This window comes from Dromaius novaehollandiae, chromosome 4 (genome assembly GCF_036370855.1).
Source record: "Dromaius novaehollandiae isolate bDroNov1 chromosome 4, bDroNov1.hap1, whole genome shotgun sequence".
NCBI classification, from domain to species: Eukaryota; Metazoa; Chordata; class Aves; order Casuariiformes; family Dromaiidae; genus Dromaius; species Dromaius novaehollandiae.
In genome coordinates, this window is record NC_088101.1 from 41,159,356 (window position 1) to 41,176,864 (window position 17,509).

At 40.3% G+C, this 17,509-nt stretch overlaps 1 long non-coding RNA gene across 5 annotated transcripts in view; it reads right to left on the reverse strand.

Annotated features, from left to right (window-relative positions):
• LOC112995290 (uncharacterized) overlaps positions 1–6,021 on the reverse strand; it is a 209,553-nt gene extending 203,532 nt beyond the window's left edge. For all 5 annotated transcript variants that reach the window (XR_010388986.1, XR_010388989.1, XR_010388990.1 and 2 more), the window contains exon 1: positions 5,575–6,021. This is a non-coding gene — a long non-coding RNA (uncharacterized LOC112995290). The remainder of the gene's footprint in view (positions 1–5,574) is intronic.
• Positions 6,022–17,509: the final 11,488 nt, after the last annotated feature.

Below are 17,509 nucleotides of genomic sequence, written 5' to 3' on the forward strand. Positions count from 1 at the left end.
CTGATTAAATTATTAAAATCCTGGGCAGGTGGGGAGCAAACAGAGGCAAGGAAAAAACAGTTTGAGGGGCCAGGTATCTTTAACTCAAGATCTTCAGAGTTTTGCAAAAACACTGAATCTTGGCCATGATCTCTATGTATCTGGATAAGCAAGAGACATTTTTTGGAAGAGATTTGAGAAGATTCAGTTAAGTTTCCTAAACAGTCTATTTGATGAAAAAAGATGCATCTATAATCTAGATATGCAGGTATTGTATAATGGATTGTTTTAATATACATTACATGCGTGTTGCTTTCTTACTAAAGGCTGAATGAAGAATACTCAGGTTTATAGTGAATTAACCAACGAGTTACTTAACATTATCTTTAAATGATGCATGTATCCTCAAATCCTGGTTTCCTGGGAATCGATATTACTTCTCCAAATTCCAATTTAAAGCCTTGAAGAATTTGATTCTCCAGTGCTAATGGATAGATCAGTTTTATATTTGTACTTGTGTATACTTGAAACTACTACTCCTGTTCACTCTGACCCACATCTCAGTAATAAATATGGCATTAAGTTGCCTATGAACACAGAATTAAGTAACCCTCATCCAACAAGGATAGTACAGTGGATAAATTATCTGGATGGAGAAAGTTTAGTCTCTGCAGAGTCAGAATTTGAACCATTTAGTAAAACCACAGTAAAATAATCCAACCACCACAATGAACACTCCTAAAGAGAATCTGGAGGCATCTCTGCAGGACATGAGACTGAGAAAAACAAATTCACTTCATATTCACCACTGAATGTTATCAATATGATGAAATACATCCAGAAAGGATTTAGGCACCTAGAAGTTGATCACTACAGTATCTAACATTCAGGCTCCTGACTACTAAAATGGGATCTTGAATCCTGTATTAAATGCCTAAGTCCAAACATGATGCCTGAGGGGAAATGGTGCCTCACCCAGGGGTCCCCAAATAGCCACTGTGCTGAGCAAACTGTCATCTGAGGATATGAACATACTCCAAAACCTGTCCCTCTTTCTGATGCTTGGCACTGCAGTAAAGCATGTCCATCTATTTAGGATCCATATACCAGAATCTTCTTTTGAAGATGCATGTTTTTTGAAAAAATGCGTTGATGAGAGCGCTGCTACTCACTTGTAGTTACGTAAAAGATTTGGGTGTACAAACAGAATGCAAGAAATACAAATTGTGCATCCCCTGTAGAATATCCTAATTTCCAGTAACAGGGTGCTGGAAGGTTGTCTCCACTTGCTTAACAGTGAGTTAACACAGCAGCAGCAGCACAAGGTGCTGTTAGGGAAAGCACACGAGTCTGGCTGGTATTCAGTCTCACTTTGTACACTGCCAACACCCACCACTGTTCTATTAGAGATGTTAGCAGGTACATCCCTGCCTATGATTTCAGAGAGCTGTCAACTTCTGTATCACTTTCTGGAGTTGTAACGGTCAATTTTGAGTTCAGCATCACATGGTCACAGTTCAGTTTTTTTCTCTTGAGGCATTACTTTTCTTTATCAGTGTAATTGACATTGAAGACTGCCTTTTTTTGCCTGCTCAGATCTGAGAGGTCCTTCTCAAGTTGCTTGCCATTAGCATGGCATTTAAGTACCCCAGAGAGCTGAAAGACTTACTAACAGGAAAGAACATTAAGACAACATAAAAGAAAATCATTGGAGCTTAGTAGTTAGGACATGTACTGGGGTAAGACCTGGATTCTGTCTGAAATTCATTTAAAGTCCCTGAGCATCTGTTTAAATGCAGGCCATTTCAAAGCTTAATCAGAATTCATACTAAAAATTTCATCTCTGATTATGAGTACACTGAGCCATTTACTTACTCCCACACATAAGTCAGCTGCATGGCAAATCAGTTCACAGAGATCATTTAATTACTCATGAGTGCACCTAGGCCAGTAGATCCTAATCCTTATAAGTGACCTATAATTTCAAGTGTTTGTTCAGAAGAGAAACATTTCAGTGTGTCAGGAAGGATCATTCAGAGGTTTAGAACTCCAGAATTGTTCCTCCATCAGTTTTACCTACAGTAAAAAGATGCACAGATTTTCATAGGCTCATATCAGTTTCATTACTCTTCTGATAGAACTTTTTTTGCCAAAAGAAGCAACTTTCCTTTAAATGATTTCTTAACTATTATATTCTATTTCATATTGGATCTAGTATTTCACATAATTTTACACAATCATCTGAGGATTGTGAATAAGAATAATTTTTATTTATCCCAACACTCAGACTGATTGCCTTTATACTGCTGCATTTTATTGCAACACAAGTTCCCCCCGCCCCATAAAATGAGAGAGAAGACCAAGCTCTGCTAAGTTTTGAGCACTCATGAAGTATGACACTATTACCTAGAATAGGAAGGGAATTTAACTTTCAGTATTTTACTATAGAAAATTCAGTCTCATTCTATTTACAAAGCTAGAGAGGTTTCCCTGTGAATGGGAAGGAGACAAGCTAAACTGCTTCCCCCCTTGCCTCTCCTGTGGACATCACACAACAGCAAGGCATGTTCTCAAAGGGTATGTTGGAGAGCCTCATCCAAAACATCAGCCATGGGGGCCAGTGACACATGGCATCAAGTCACTAACAAAGGCAGATGAGGCAGAGGCCTGCGCAGCTCTCACCCTGCAGCAGAGAAACTGGAGGCAGGCTAAAAGGAGGAGGAGAAAAGGTTAGCACCTCAGCTACCTCCACTAACACTGATTGCAGCAGAAAATTAGACTCAACTAGAGCTTAACAGAGGGCAATTTTTGCCCACTGGCTTCCTTCAGACAATTTGTGGCATTGATTTTAACATCATGATTTATTTATTGTGGCTCTCTAACATAAAGATGCCATTAAAAATGACTGCAGTCTGCTTAGCAGCCAACTTTAGAGATGGGCTGGTGCAAAGAAAGATTTATTGGCTTGAAACAGATGTTTCAAATCTTCCCACCTCCCCAAGAAGCATTTAAGGCTCTGCACAATACATACAAATGCAAATGTAAGTCTTTGTAAAGGCAAAATATAGATCAGGTATAACTTACTGTACCTCTTTTCCTGATCCTACAGAAAGCTTAAAAAATGACTGGGAGTTAAAAACCCTATTGCTCATTTAGAGAAATTAATCTGAAGCCTACAGAAAACATTAATATAAGCATTAGCTATTCAGATACTAGTCATTTCAGTGACTGATTACTGAAAAAAGTGGAAGATAAGAATTGTTGACAGTAGTGTCCAGAAAAAACAATGACAAGGTACAAAAAAATGAAATGGGAATAGCAAAACCAAGACAAAAGTAATTGAAGTTCTTTGCTGAACTCACCATCACGCTGCATGATACAAACTGTGACAGGTTCTGAAGAATTAGCAGTGATAAGGCAAAAATCTACATTGATCTTATTTGCAGATTTCTCACTGCTTTCAGTAAAAGTCTGTCTTTGACCAGAGGACAGTATACACAGGTAAAATTTCTTGGCTGTGAGCCAGAGTATAAATTATTTGCAATGCATAGTCTCCGCTAAAGTACTTTGCATGACCCATGTCTGAGATAGCAAGACCTCCAGCAATTTAAGTCGATAGCAAGCTATAGCACTAAGAACTTGGGTAGAGTCTGAATATCTGCACAGCTCCCATAATTCTGTGCCATATAGCCTTAATGTAACATCTGTGAAAGCTTCTTTAGATGCAGCCTGGTCTAGGGATTACTTGTCAATGCCAATCAGTACTGCTGAGAAAATATCTGCGGGTGCCAGAATATCAAGTGACCTGAACCTCAGAGCAACAAGTTTCAATCCTTACAGAAACTGAAAAAGCCCAATTCCCTGCTTATTTGAAACAGGACTCAGCCTCTCCAACTTCAGACACTGACTAGTGTGAAGCAGCAAGCCAGAAAAGTTAGAGAATATTCCAAACAGTAGGCACAGGCTCACCACTACCTTCAGTTGGTCTGAGGATGCTGAGTAGCTTTAAACTTCTTATTGCAATGGGAAAGACAGTTTTGCAGTCAAGACAGGAATTTCCATTTGAATGAAACATGCTTAACCAGCTAGATTCCAGCATCTCAGATTCTCACTTAATTTTTTTTCCCAAAAAAACAAAGTAGACAATTCAAAGCATTAGTTACCCTAGGGAAAGAGCTTCTCCATTTTTTTCATATTGTTACCCCCCAAAGATTTAGATTCTTTACTATTTCTACTACTGCAGTTTGAACAGCAGTAGCCAAGACGGCTTTCCAAAAAGCTAATGATTGTACTCCTCCCTTTAATGCTATATTGTTTGATTAGAAGCAAATAGATCATGAGCTACAAATGAAGAACTCTGTTATTGTCAAGCTCCAACATAGAGCAGCTGGTTTATAAATAGATGTAGTTATTTATAGCTAAAGCTAAGCCTCTGTAAAGGAGAACTGAGGGAAAAGTTTGAACAAAATTCTTGTTCTGGATCATTTAACCATTAAACTGAAACAGGAATTCAATTATTTGTTTACACTGTATGGAAATACTTGGCCAGATCTTTACCATCAAGAAATTGCACACAGTTGTCCCACTTTCATTTTTGCTGCCTTTGCTGTAATGCAAAGATGCATGTGTTCTGGCAAGAGCTTCTTACAGGAATGATCACACAAATGAATGAAACACCAGGATACACCTGAGTAGTCCATATTCACTACATTCTTTTTTGCTGTTAGGCCATCCAGGTGACAATTACTGATCATTTTAGCTGGAAATTGCATGTATGTTTCAAAGTTAATCTGACACTAAGAGGAATACCACACCATATTTTTTTTATTCATTTTTCCTGTCTGAGTGGCCCTCAGGTCAGAGCACTAGTATAAATAGCTGTCTTTTCTAAAAAAGACTACTACTAGTTGCCTCATGTTGTTTCTTAAGCAAATATCACATGCACTCACTGATCAAGTTAACCTAAGCATCCATATGCTTGCACTTTCACATGTATCAGAATTATGGCTTTGTAACTGCATATTGTGGTATTTGTTTTAAAAGTACCATCTATATTTGTTTTCCTCTACTAGTGAATCATGACAATAAAACATTCAGAAGGGTGTTGTAATTATTCTACTCCCTTATTTAAAAACAATATTTAAAATATTTTAGAGGCTAGCTGCTTGAATAAAAAAGGGATTCTTGATGCCCACATTTCCCTGGAATAGCTTTAAAAAGTAGCTATTTGTGTAGCTTTGGTGCTATTATTAAGCATCTTTCTGGAGAAGAACTGGAAGAGAAATACAGCCTAGTCAAGAGACTTTCTCTGGAAGAGAGAAATACAGTCTGTCAAAACAGACAAGTCAGACTTCAAGTTCACTGCCTCTATATCCCCCAGATTCAACATATCTTCAGTACTTTACTACACACTACTGGTTCCTTTAAGTTTAACAAGGTGACAAGCAAAACTAAGGTGTCAGAAGAATATCTTTATAACAGACAGATATCACTTACCAGTGCTGTGCTGAGAATTGATATTCATTTAGTTTCCCGTGATTTAACATAGATGATGCAAGTATTAAGTCACTGTACAACTATATTTAAGTTCATTACCTTATACTGAACAGCACAACCAGTGACCAGCAGGTAACTGGGTTCAGCTGGAGGTTGTAGGATGACAGGCAAAGAGGATACCAAAGTTGAGGAGAACCAACAGTGGCATTTAGCTTGAAGACACTGGCAGAGATCAGCAGGTGGTCATTCATTTCAACTGCTCTAACTAAAAAGCACCAACAAAACCAACACCTTTCATGTCAGAAAGGGACATACTAGGTTACACTGAGTTTTGCTGGCTTCTACCTGAAACTTAGCCACAGCCTACACTTAGCTGTGCCACTTAGCCTACTCACTTTTTGCCACTGACTGGCTCCAGCAATTTCCTGAAAGAGCAGATTCTCAGTTTGGATCAGAATGTCTCTTGCTCCTGTACCAAGAGATTTTTCTGTAAGGACACTATGGATAAGAACTACCCAGAGAAAACTAGCCACACAGTTATGACACATGACTAAATATTTAAAGATGTGTGTGCAGCTGACTGGGTAACTGAACCATTCTGTCTTCTCATATGCTTGCTCAAGTAAAAGCAGTGTTAGATGTGCATCACTTGATAGAAATGAAAAGCTACAAATAATCCCAGAATAACACTGACATTTTGCTGACAGGCTGCTGGTCACAGGGTTAAATAAGGTAATGTTTAACAGGACTCAGCCAAGCAGCTAGGACACTGACATAAGTTTAAAAGCAGGCACATTGTTACTGATTATTCCAGACTTAAACCTCTACCGCATAAGATTAAACTACAATTGAGAAGTACAGCTGAATACTCTGCCACTTGAAAGGAATGATGATCTATCATTTACCCCATGGAACTACTTCAATAGTGACTGGTAGCTCTTTTGAACTAGTTTCCTTAGTGCACCCCAAGATCAGTGGAGTTTACTTACTCATTTTTATGCTGAATGAATAAACCAAGCAATGACATTACATCATGCAAAGAGTGCCACAGTACAGCACAAAACTCTTCATTCTACTCAACCTCATTGATAGAATGCAAGGGAAAAAATAACATACTTTTCCGAGCCTCTCCTAATGCTTTAGGCCATTCAAAGGAACATAATGTGAGCAGAAGTATTCCTTTCAAGAGACACTTCGCAATTTTCTTTCATCTGGAAACATTTCACAAGATTTTCCTCTGATAAGTCATGCATGTTTTTGCTGCATTGCTCCTTTTAAAGCTGCAAAAACAGCAAACTATAAAAATTCAGACTTCCTGAATGTACCTTACATATATCTAAAGGCAGACAGAAGCACTTCCAGAATCAAAGATTTTCTGTGCTTTTATTACAGCCAACACTGTCTATGCTTTTCTGCAATCAGACCTGGATTTCACCTTAGACATGGATCTTAGAATTCAACTAGGTAAGATAGCTTCTAGAAGTGCAAGCTATGGCTTCAAAGAACTATTCATTTAGTAAACTATCCTCATATAAAAAAAGCAGAGAAAGTATTGCTCTGTCAACTTATTTGAAGCAGAAAAGTTTCAAAAAGTAGAGCAAGGGTAAAATAACAGATGTTAGCTTTGATGAAGAAGGAAATGAACTTGTGAAGAACTGTCCTTTTGCATTTCAGAAAGCACTTTGAGCTTGATCCAGAGTAAACGGACTTCAAAACCAGTGTTAGTAGTGCAACACTCAGCTTTTAGAATCCTGCCTCCATAGTGGCGTTCAGGCCTAGAAACATTAATTCCCTGTACTTCAGCATGTGATCTATAGAGAAGGGGGCTGCTTTAAGTCTGTCCAGCTAAGGGGGCTGCATTAAGTTTGTCCATTTAGAGAGGCATCTCTTAAAGCTAGCCAGTAACTGGACATTTTCTGAACTTCCTACATATTTCCAGGCTTTCTAGTTGGCATAACTGGAATGCTCTTTCTGGCATCTGAAAGCCCTCCCTTCCATCTGAAGGCTGTTCCCTGCAGGAAGGAACCCATGCTTTTCCACTGAAGACAAAGCAAGATCACATTATAAAAAAAGACAACATTGTGTCCCATAGGGGACAACTATAAAGGGAGTTACACTGAGACCAATATTCAGCATTCTCCCAAGCCCAGGGGGTTGCAAACCATATCTTTTAAGAGAAGTCCTTAATTACAAGGCTAAGGCAAGGGAAGAAGATGTGGGGAAGAACAAGCCTCCATCTTCCTTTCAAAGTTGTTGTAAGCACTCAAGATCTTTGGGCCAAGGGAAAGCAAAAACTAGAGATACTTTAAAGTTAATGTTTAGGGCACTTGTTTAAAAATAAAAAACTTGGATTCCAGGCCTTGCTCCAAAGAAGAATATTTATGTGTGCAAACACATGCATGCACACAGTTGTCAGCCTAAAATATTTTATAGGTTGTTATTCTGGGCACTTACCAATACATTCAAATTCCACTTTGTCAGAAAAACATTGAATCCACTTTCAATTTCTTAGCTTAGAGCTCTAATGTCAGAGCCCATGTAGAAAAGGAATAGAGTAGATTCATGAGGAGAGGGTACAGATTCTCTTTCAGCTGTGTATATAGCAAAAAAGTATGGCTCAGTTTTTGAAAGAAGTAACATGATTTTAAGGAACTAGGCTCCAGACCTCAGAAGAGCAGCACCCATGGACAAGGAAGAATTTCAGACCTCAGTGGCTCTCTGTGGTCTAGCCATAGACAGCAAAAGTATGATAGATGCTGGGGAATCCGCGCTAAGCATTGTAACTATGACAACTCATTAACGCAATTGTATGCAAGAAAGGGTTTGTGAAGAGGTTCACAAGCTCCCTCAGATAAATCACCACTGAGCATTAATTTGCCTTAAAGAAGGCAGTGTTACATCAGCAACTACATCCTAGAATTAGTTGCCTTCTGCTGTCCAAAAGGGAAAAAAAATTGCTGGTAATACATTCCATGTCTCTATAGCTTTCAGTCAACTTTAGTTGCTTTGGAGAGCTAAAGTACAAGGGGAAAATCCCATAGATTTTAGTTTCCACATTGCTCTGCTCAGTCTTTTTCACTAATTCTGCCTAACCCACTCTTCAGTAGCCAGATCCATTTTCAAACTGAGACCCAGAATACACCTCTTGTAAAGAACCTGCAATTTCTCCCATTTCCCCACAGGATGTTCTCACTTTGCAAGTTGCCCATAGGAGTAAGACATAACTTAGAGATCATTGTCTCTTGGGCAATGTTTCACCAAATACTTTACAGATAATCTCTTGTGGCTGCAAAGACTTTCTAATCTTTCTTGTTTTAAAGCTATTAAACAAGACTTCAGCAAGTGAGAATCCCACTTTCAAGAGGCAGTTCCAGTTTCCAGGATGCTATACTAGAATTTAATAGTGCCAAGTACTAGCTTCACTTTTTGAAACATGCTTTTAGCAGTTTTTTTTCCACAAGGCTATTTGACTATAGCTCTGAGTTTGCTGTTACACATTCATAAAAGCCACAATTTTGAAAATGCTTAAACATCACAATCAAATTGATTCATTGTCTGACATTATCACAGTTGCTATACCATGTCTTACAAATGTAGATTGTTTAGGTAATGTTATAGGATTAGCAGAAGTGCTCTTACAGTAATACTAGTTTTGGAGAGCAGGCATAAAAATTCAAAACCAATACCTATAGCTTTTACAGCAAGCATCGCAAACCAAGGTTTCCTTCAGTTTTTTTTTTTTTTTTTTTTAAAGTGGACAGCTCCAATGGATTTTTTCTTTGCTACATTGAATCCATTTTCTGTCATCCAGCTTTTCAATTGCACCAGTATTTTTATCTTAACCTTTTCTTCATACTTTTATTTAGGTACTGGATTTTGGCTTTTCTCTTGCTACATCTATACTTCTATTTACTTAAAGCTTCCTTTGTTACTACACTAATTTTCTTTTTATTCTCTTCTGCAATTCCATGGCAAGTATGGCATCAACAAGTCTCACTGAGATTCATTTTACCATATTTCCTTCACAGCACTTCCTAGCTTTTTGCCATAGATACTTGCCTCCTTCCTTCCCATTTATCTGCTTCCTTTTTGGAATATGTGAATCACACTGGAGCTACATTCACTGAATAATGTGTATGCAGGGGGAACACCACAGAAATTCTAGACTCACTGCTTTTATGCTATAAAACATGGACATCATGGAAACCCATATGGAAATACATGGCTGCTGATCACACAGCTAAACATACAACCCCAATGCTGGCAGAAGTGTCCAGCAGAGAAGGATTTTGATGGGAATGAATGGAAAGGATTGCAACCCCTACTCAGGCCTCTTCACTAGTGCTGCCCAGCCCACTCCATAGCCACTCCTATTAACCTCCAATTCTCATTCCCAGTATGCAGCACTGGCATCATCCATGCTCCCTGGACATCATCCACACAGCTTTCCTCCAGTCCCTGGGACTCCCATACCACTCACATCAGGTAACATGCTCATGCTGTAAGCCAGCAAGGAAAGCCCAGATGAAGGCAGCCCAGGAATAATCAGGATCCACACAAGTCTCCAAGCATAAACAGTGGAAATCAGTATACATGAAAATATAGCTGAAAATTTTTCCTTGCAATACCATGTGAGTTGGTTCTCTGGGTAAATTCTCCTTTCTCAAGTCCCACAGCTGAGGTACTTCTCAGGGAGTTGCATCAGCTGTTCCCTGTCACCTGAATACTGCTTTCCAGGTGAACTCTCCTCCCTGAGCTCCTGTCCTTCCTTTATATGTGGGAGTCCTACTACTGAAAGGACCATAAAAGCATGTCTCAGGAATCTCATTTACTTCTCTACTAATCTATAAAACTCCCTTGTGCTGTTGCCAGGATGTAACATTCCCACAGAAACAAAGCAGCTAACAGAGCACCTTTAAGATTTGCCAGAGTTATGCTGAGCATCAGCATGCTGATTCTGTCACTAGCTCTTGGATGCTGCATACTCTTCCCCCCCCCCCCCACCTTAAAGTATGGGTTTCAATCAGCTTTGCTAGCATTTCAGCACATGTACTTATACAGGTCACATTAATACAAGACAGAACTGATATTACAACCCTATTAGATTCAGGAGTCAACACTTTGCACATAGATCTCTAACATTTATAAAGTAGCAATAACTGTTTTCAGTAAGTTTATTTGCTACAAGACTAGAGCAGCACCTATTTTTCCAATAAATCAATATGAAACGTAAACGAAACAAAAATAATCAGTCTTTGCATCATTCTACACAAACCCATTATCAAATACATACAACAGTGTTCAAGGGAGTTCAGATTTTCCATGGCCTGGACATATTAATACCCCTTTAGTAAAGCACTGACACCAACTGCTTTGTGTCTCATAACTGGCAAATCCCAGAACACAAGCAAGAGCACTGGGTCACTGCAGGGTAATTGCAGCATGAGGAGGCCTCTGGGGGCAAACAACAGTTCTCTGCCCTGTGCATAGGCTGCACAGGATCCCACTGGTCTGCACCACAGCAAGTGGCAGTAGTAGACCCCTGTGACTTACCATGTTACTGTAATTTAACTCATCTTTTGTTGTTGTAAGCTAACAAAATGACTTAGCTAAAACTCATCTTCCCATGGGAAGTTCTACTAATGCAACAGTACTCATTCCAGGATGTACAGAAATAAAAATAATTCAGACCCATACATTTCCAAAAACTTTCCATCTTAGAGAAAATAAGCAAAGCTACTTTGACCGTTTCAGCCAGATTACTGGCATTTCCCATCCACAACTGAATGGGATGCTTGGGAGGTTTACTGAACTGCCCAAAGTGCTTTGTCCTACATCAGTTCAGTATTACCTGACAGTAGCACTCAGCCTTACTGGAGTACTCACCCCAGAAAGCTGGTGAAGCTGCCTCCCCTGTCAGCCAGGGTCTCTGGTCACATAAGGTCTTTATGCAGTATATCCTATTCAATGCAAACAGAGTATTTTCTGTAATTATATTTACAAGCAGTCTGGCTCCCAGGAGAAAGCAAAAGTCTGAACTATTCAAAATAAAATAAATAAAATTAAATATAGTGCTTTTTGAATTGGTTCAAAAAGTTTTGAGTTAATCAAAAAATCCTATTTTGTTAGGTTAATATGGACAAGAGATATTTGAACATTTCTGGTAAGTTACAAAGAAGTCACTGAACAAAAAGCAGTGCTTTCCACTAGGAAGCCTCTCCTGCAGCCTGCTCCCAGCCAACCCCACTGAGCCCCACAGGATTTTGGGGTGGGGGAGGCAGCCCCCAGCACAGAGGGCTTCCCAGACACAGTCCCCTCCTGCAGGGCAGCATCTCCCCAGGCAGACGCACCACCTCCCAACCAGGCAGCCCAGCAGTTCTGCACAGGGCCCTTCCTACCGCTCTGAGCTGAGGCTTCCTCCCAACCTCATCATCTCCTCCAGCCTCACACAGCCCCTCCAGACTGCAGCACCACAGCAGCAGGGAGGCCCATGCAGCTCCCCCACCACCCAGAGCAAGAAAAGGGGGGAGAGGAAGGAAGGGGCTTCTGCCAAGCTTTCATAGCTGCTGTGGGTTGCACTTCTGGCCAATCCCGTGCTGAGGGCTGTGACCCTGACCAATCCTGTGGTGCCAGCTGTCCACGTGCCTTCGCCCCATGCTCCCCAGGGCCTATAAAGGGGTGAAGGGGCGGTGCTTGGTTGATGGTGCCCTAGTTTCTCCTCATGTCTTTTGCTCTGCCTTGGCAAGCTGGTCAGGGAGCTCAGCGGTGGGGTGGAGGTGCTAAGCCAGAGCATAGGCCCCATCCCTGAGGCGCTGCTCTGGTGGTGTGCGGTCAGCTTGCTGAGACAGCAGTGGCTAGGTATGTATCACTAGGCAGTAAGCACCTCTGTAGCTCCCTGGCAGGCTAGGCACATGAGCTGTTGTGGTGGTGCAATGTCTGGTCCAAAGTGCTGTAGCCTGCTGGGGAGGGGTGAGGGTGGCTGGAGGGGAGGAGGAAAGGGCTGCTGAGGGGTAGGAGTGAGGCTGAGTTTGCAGCAGGTGGGAAGCAGCAGTGCTGCAGCTGTAGAAAATCCACCAATAGAGCTCAGAAGAGCTGGAAGGCTAAAATGTGCCTTTTTCATCTGTTTCTCATCTCCATTTATAACCTGTTATACTAGAGGCTGTATTGGCCTGCAAGCCTACTGTTTTGATAAGAAAATAATGTTTTCTGTTTTGTTGTTTTAAAACCTGTCTCTTGACTGAAACTTATATCCTGTAGAAAATGTCAAAGTACCTTTTTTGCTAGAACCTTTATTAGTGATGTATGTGTAGCTCTGAAAGCATCTAAGGTGCTGGTTGCTGGGGGTATTTGGATATCCACACTGAACAAAAGCAGTAAGGAATCTTCTGTGTTGGCTTTGTGAATAATTGGTTTGAAAAAGTATGTTCTTAAGTGTTTAGATGGAGGGGGCATGCAGCCTGTGGCCCTGGCCTCTCTTCTGTAGCTGATGACCTCTTTCCCCAAAGCATTTTAAAACATTTTACTATATTCTGTGGTTTCACACTCCTCTGATTATCACTGTCCAACTGTTGACTTTTCTGCCCTCAGGTCCTGGTATTTTTCTGTTTAGCCAGCCATGCTAATAGTAATCTAAAACTGTTAATTTCAAGGGACCTATAGTCATGTCAGTAGGCACTGGAGAAGCTTCCTCAACTACCTGGTTTAAGGTCTAGCTCCAGCACTTGTTTCCCATAGAAATTCATATGATCTACTCTTGTGAGCCATAACAGAGCATGGTACTATGGATCCCTATGTATTTAGAGGGCACTCCTCATCAACCCAAGTGTGTGTGCATTGGGGTGGGGAGTTCATCTGACAGACCCTGAAGCTCTTAGGATGATCTATGCATATTTAAAAACATTTTAAGAGACATGACAAAGTCTGCAGGAGAAAATGCAGATTTTGGAATTCAGGAGTCTTGTTTCCTGACCTATGATTTTTGTCTTGACTGGGCATCTAACATGGGACATAGTATTCTTACCTTTTCCTATGGGGCACCTGGAGAATCTCTTCAGTGATGATTTTGTGCCTCAGACATGTCACACTACATGAGTACTCAGTGCTCTAATTCATTCCAGGTAGGGCTGGACCCTAATACAAGTGAAATCCCTGAGAAGTTCAGATGCTTAATGCCAGAGTATATTGCTCTCTTACAGATCTGAAGTTCAGGGTTTACAGGGCAGGGTGGATCTGTTCTTCAGTTGCTTAGATCAAGTGTATCTGCAGCAAACCTTGTTTTTTCCCTTAAGTGTTCTTAATACTACTCAAGGGCAAGCTAGGCTTCTGCTGCCTGATACAATGATGAATGAAGAGGTCTGTGCTAAGTAACTCTTGCATCTTCTGCTAAAGATGAGTAAGATTCACTTACTGCCCAGGGAGTGTTTCACTGTGGCAACAGACAATCCTTTTCAAAAGAATGTTTAAAATGAGGTAAGCAGAGCCTTGCCAGCCATGGCTGTAACAGATCAGGCCCATAATAAATTCTGCTCCAAGATGTGTGGGCAGAATCTTCTTCAGAGGGATCTCACTAATGTTGGTGGGTTAGAAAGGGAATCTTCAGGCTACAAGGAAAAGCAAAACCTGTGCAAAGACCCACTAGTTAGTCTTGCTCTTGCTTTACTCTATCAGTGGAAAGACAGTGCACTAGCCTGGGATGTTGTTATAGGCTCTGTGGCATGGCCCATGGGGATATATTTGTACAAACTTGAAAGGCTCGGGTATGATGTAGAAAACAGTAGTTGGAAACTCTGTCCTCCGGAGTACAATTCAGAGGTTGGCACAGTTAACTTCCTTCAGTCATAGCAGTAATTTCAAATAGCATGGTCTTGTCACCAGATTTCTTGAACAACTTGTTTTGTATCCATGCCTGTTTTAGAAGTTTACTTTTGCATGTAGTTCATAGACTGTAGTAAGTGCAGCAGAAACTGCTGTGAGTAGAATCACTCACGTTCTTGTCCTCTGCAGGACAGCAGGAATTGAACATACAGGGTAAAACTGTCCCTGCTTTCTTTTACAACTGCTCTAACCACAGTGTATGATTATTTAAAATAAGTATCTGTGTGAAAAGGTGAAAGTGAGTCAGAGCATAATGTAAAGGATATTTGGCTTGCAAATCAGTCAAGGAGCATTGTGAAACACTTAAAGTGCATTGGCTACATTGAGCGTTGAGCTATCAGTTTTGGTGTTTTCACCTACCATTGCCTTGATACTATTTGCACACAACCTCTTTGAAATGATATCTGATAAGCTGAAACACCTGTGGGTTGCCCTTGAAAATCAGGTGTCATTTTCTTATGCCCTTGCTTTGGAGAGTTTACAGATGTGTGGCTATTTGCACAGAGCAATTCTCTAATGCAGTGCTTCTACATTTTTGATTCACATAAGCAAGAGAAACTTTAAACAATGTCTTTGTAGTGAAAGTTAACAGCTTGATGCATTACCATCTGTTGAGGGGACAGTAGCTATCGAGCTGATGTTAGGGTTTAATGCTATAATAATACTTTAAATTGTATAGCAGTACTGAAGGCAGGTTCATTCTTTGAATAGAATGATCTTTTTTGGAGATACAGTGTGACAGCAAGAATGGACAGAATTATTCAGGATCTTAGTAGGAATGACAGGAACCTTGGTACATTAGGAAAAAAGAAACCAGAAGATGTTTGACAGCACAGTCAGCAAGAGTCAGGAGAAAAATTAGCTCATTGACTGTCTGCTCAAGGCAAGTGAGTGAGGATAGTAACTGGTGAACTGCAATATCAAACTGCCAAGAGCTGTTGATACAGCTGTACCATGGCTGCTGTTCTGAAACTACTGCCGCCTTCCCAAGCCCTTCCTCTTTCTTGTGCTTTTGTCTAAATTTCTCTTATTGTTTGTCTGGGATAGGGAGTGTTTTGTGGCATGTCATCTTTCTATTTTGCTTGTGCAGTGTCCAGCACCATGTTTGTGGCCACTAATGTTTCTACAAATGGTAACTTTAATAATGTTAGTACTGATGGCTTTTATTTTCTCACTGGCATCCTTTCTTTTACTATGACAGCCAAAAAAATGCTTAAACAAGCCTAAATGCTTTGGTTTTCTCCATGACCTTTTGCAATATAAGTCTTTCTCCTGCTCCCATTTCAATCAAGGACAACATTCTCCTTCAGTGGCAGAGGATCTAAGCAATAAAAATTGTACCAACAAAGCTCTACTTAGATAAAAAGCAGAACTGGGAAATTTAGAAAGTTATCTGCAGTGGTTAGTCACTGGCTGAGAACTGCTGCTTGTATCTTGCCCATAGCTGTCAGTGAAGAGATATTGGTGGTAGAGGGTGGAAGAGCGAATGCAGTTCTGTGTGTGTTGGTGAGTAGGACTTGCTATCCCCAGGGCTCCTATAACTCCTCCACGATGGGAGGTGTTGCCCTGCCTGCAGGGCTGCATGACCACTCTGTTAGCACATGGGCTGCATCACCCTCTGTGTGTCCACAGTGCATTTCATACTTCAATATTAGAAGTGCTAAGAAGCTTATAGGAATTCAGGGCAGCTAAGAAAGTTTGTTCCAAAATGTCATTAAGTCTCATATTCTGCAGAAGCTTCAGGAAAATGAAACAGATTGAAAATACTTTGGAATATTTTCCATACTCTAAAATTTTATGTTGGTATTTCTTAATTCATTTGCTGGAGAGCAGCATATGGGGACAGGTCTCCTGTGTAGTCCAGCAGGTTAAAAGGTGTAAAGGGAAATGCAAGTCAACCACAGTATTAATGCTACACTTAGTCACTGAAACAGTTAAACAGTGGAAAATCCTACTTGTTTAGAGTTAATGATGCTTGAAAACATTAGCCTCATATCATTTGTTATCATCCAGTATTGGACATCCCAGTTATTTTTCATGAATAGAAATATAAAACATATTCATTTTCATGAATATAGAGTAACCTATAATGAGAGTTCTGACTACTTTAGATGAAGAAATGATGAAAAACTTTCAGCTGTTTGAGTCAGAATCTACCTAGAAATAAAAGCACCACAGGAAAAGGCTACTCCTAAATGAAATGGTAGCAGAAAGAAACACTTTGCAATACTAGGGGGGCTTATTAGCAGTTTTCATCTGTTATGAGTGTATGTGCTAAAACTATGGACAATTGGTGTTCTGTTGAAAACATGGTTTAACTTCCTTAATGCCCTGGTAAATCTGCTACCTTTTCTGAGGCTGCTTAGGGCAGGTTGGAAAGCAAGCAACTTCTTGTCTACTTTCTTGAGGACTCCGCAGCTCCTTCCCCCATGAATGAACTGGGGGTGTTTCCATCATGTTATCAATAAATCTCTGGCCATGTGATGACATCCTTGCATAGAAGGTATCATTCTGGTATATCTTAACTGAAAGGTCTTCCAGTCCAGAACTAGAAAACAAAGATTCAATTAAAAGGTGAAAAAGACAGCCTACTCAAGACTTCCAGTGCAGCCACAAACATTCTCCAGCAATACCACCAGTGACTTAACTCTTACCACTTCACTAATAATATGCCTACTTCAGTCACTTATTCTAACAATGAATAAAGGTTATGATTTTTAAATCAATCTCTTCAGCCTTTTTTTAAGGCTAGTTCTGCTGCAGTATGAACCTGCCCCATATACTTAATATAAAACTCTGTAAACTGTACAGTTCTTCCCCAGGTATCCCTCACAACTGCTGTGGGGATGAACTGTGATACTCTGACAATTCCAGGGTATACATCTCCATGCTCAAAAGGGACAGCACAATGCAATATAATAGCACTCCCACTGTGGCATTCTAAAGTTTGCTCCACAATAGAAAGCAAATATGAGTTGTCTTAGGGAAAAAAAACTAGTATGCTAGGGAAGCTGCAGCTGTTTTTTAAAGAGGAGTGAAAAAGGTAGAAAAGGTTTTAGACTCAAGTGACTCAGTTCAGTACACATATAACTAAGTCAAATGTAGCAATCCATGATACACAGGGAAGATCTAATGGCTTTAAGTTCTGTGAATATGAAGG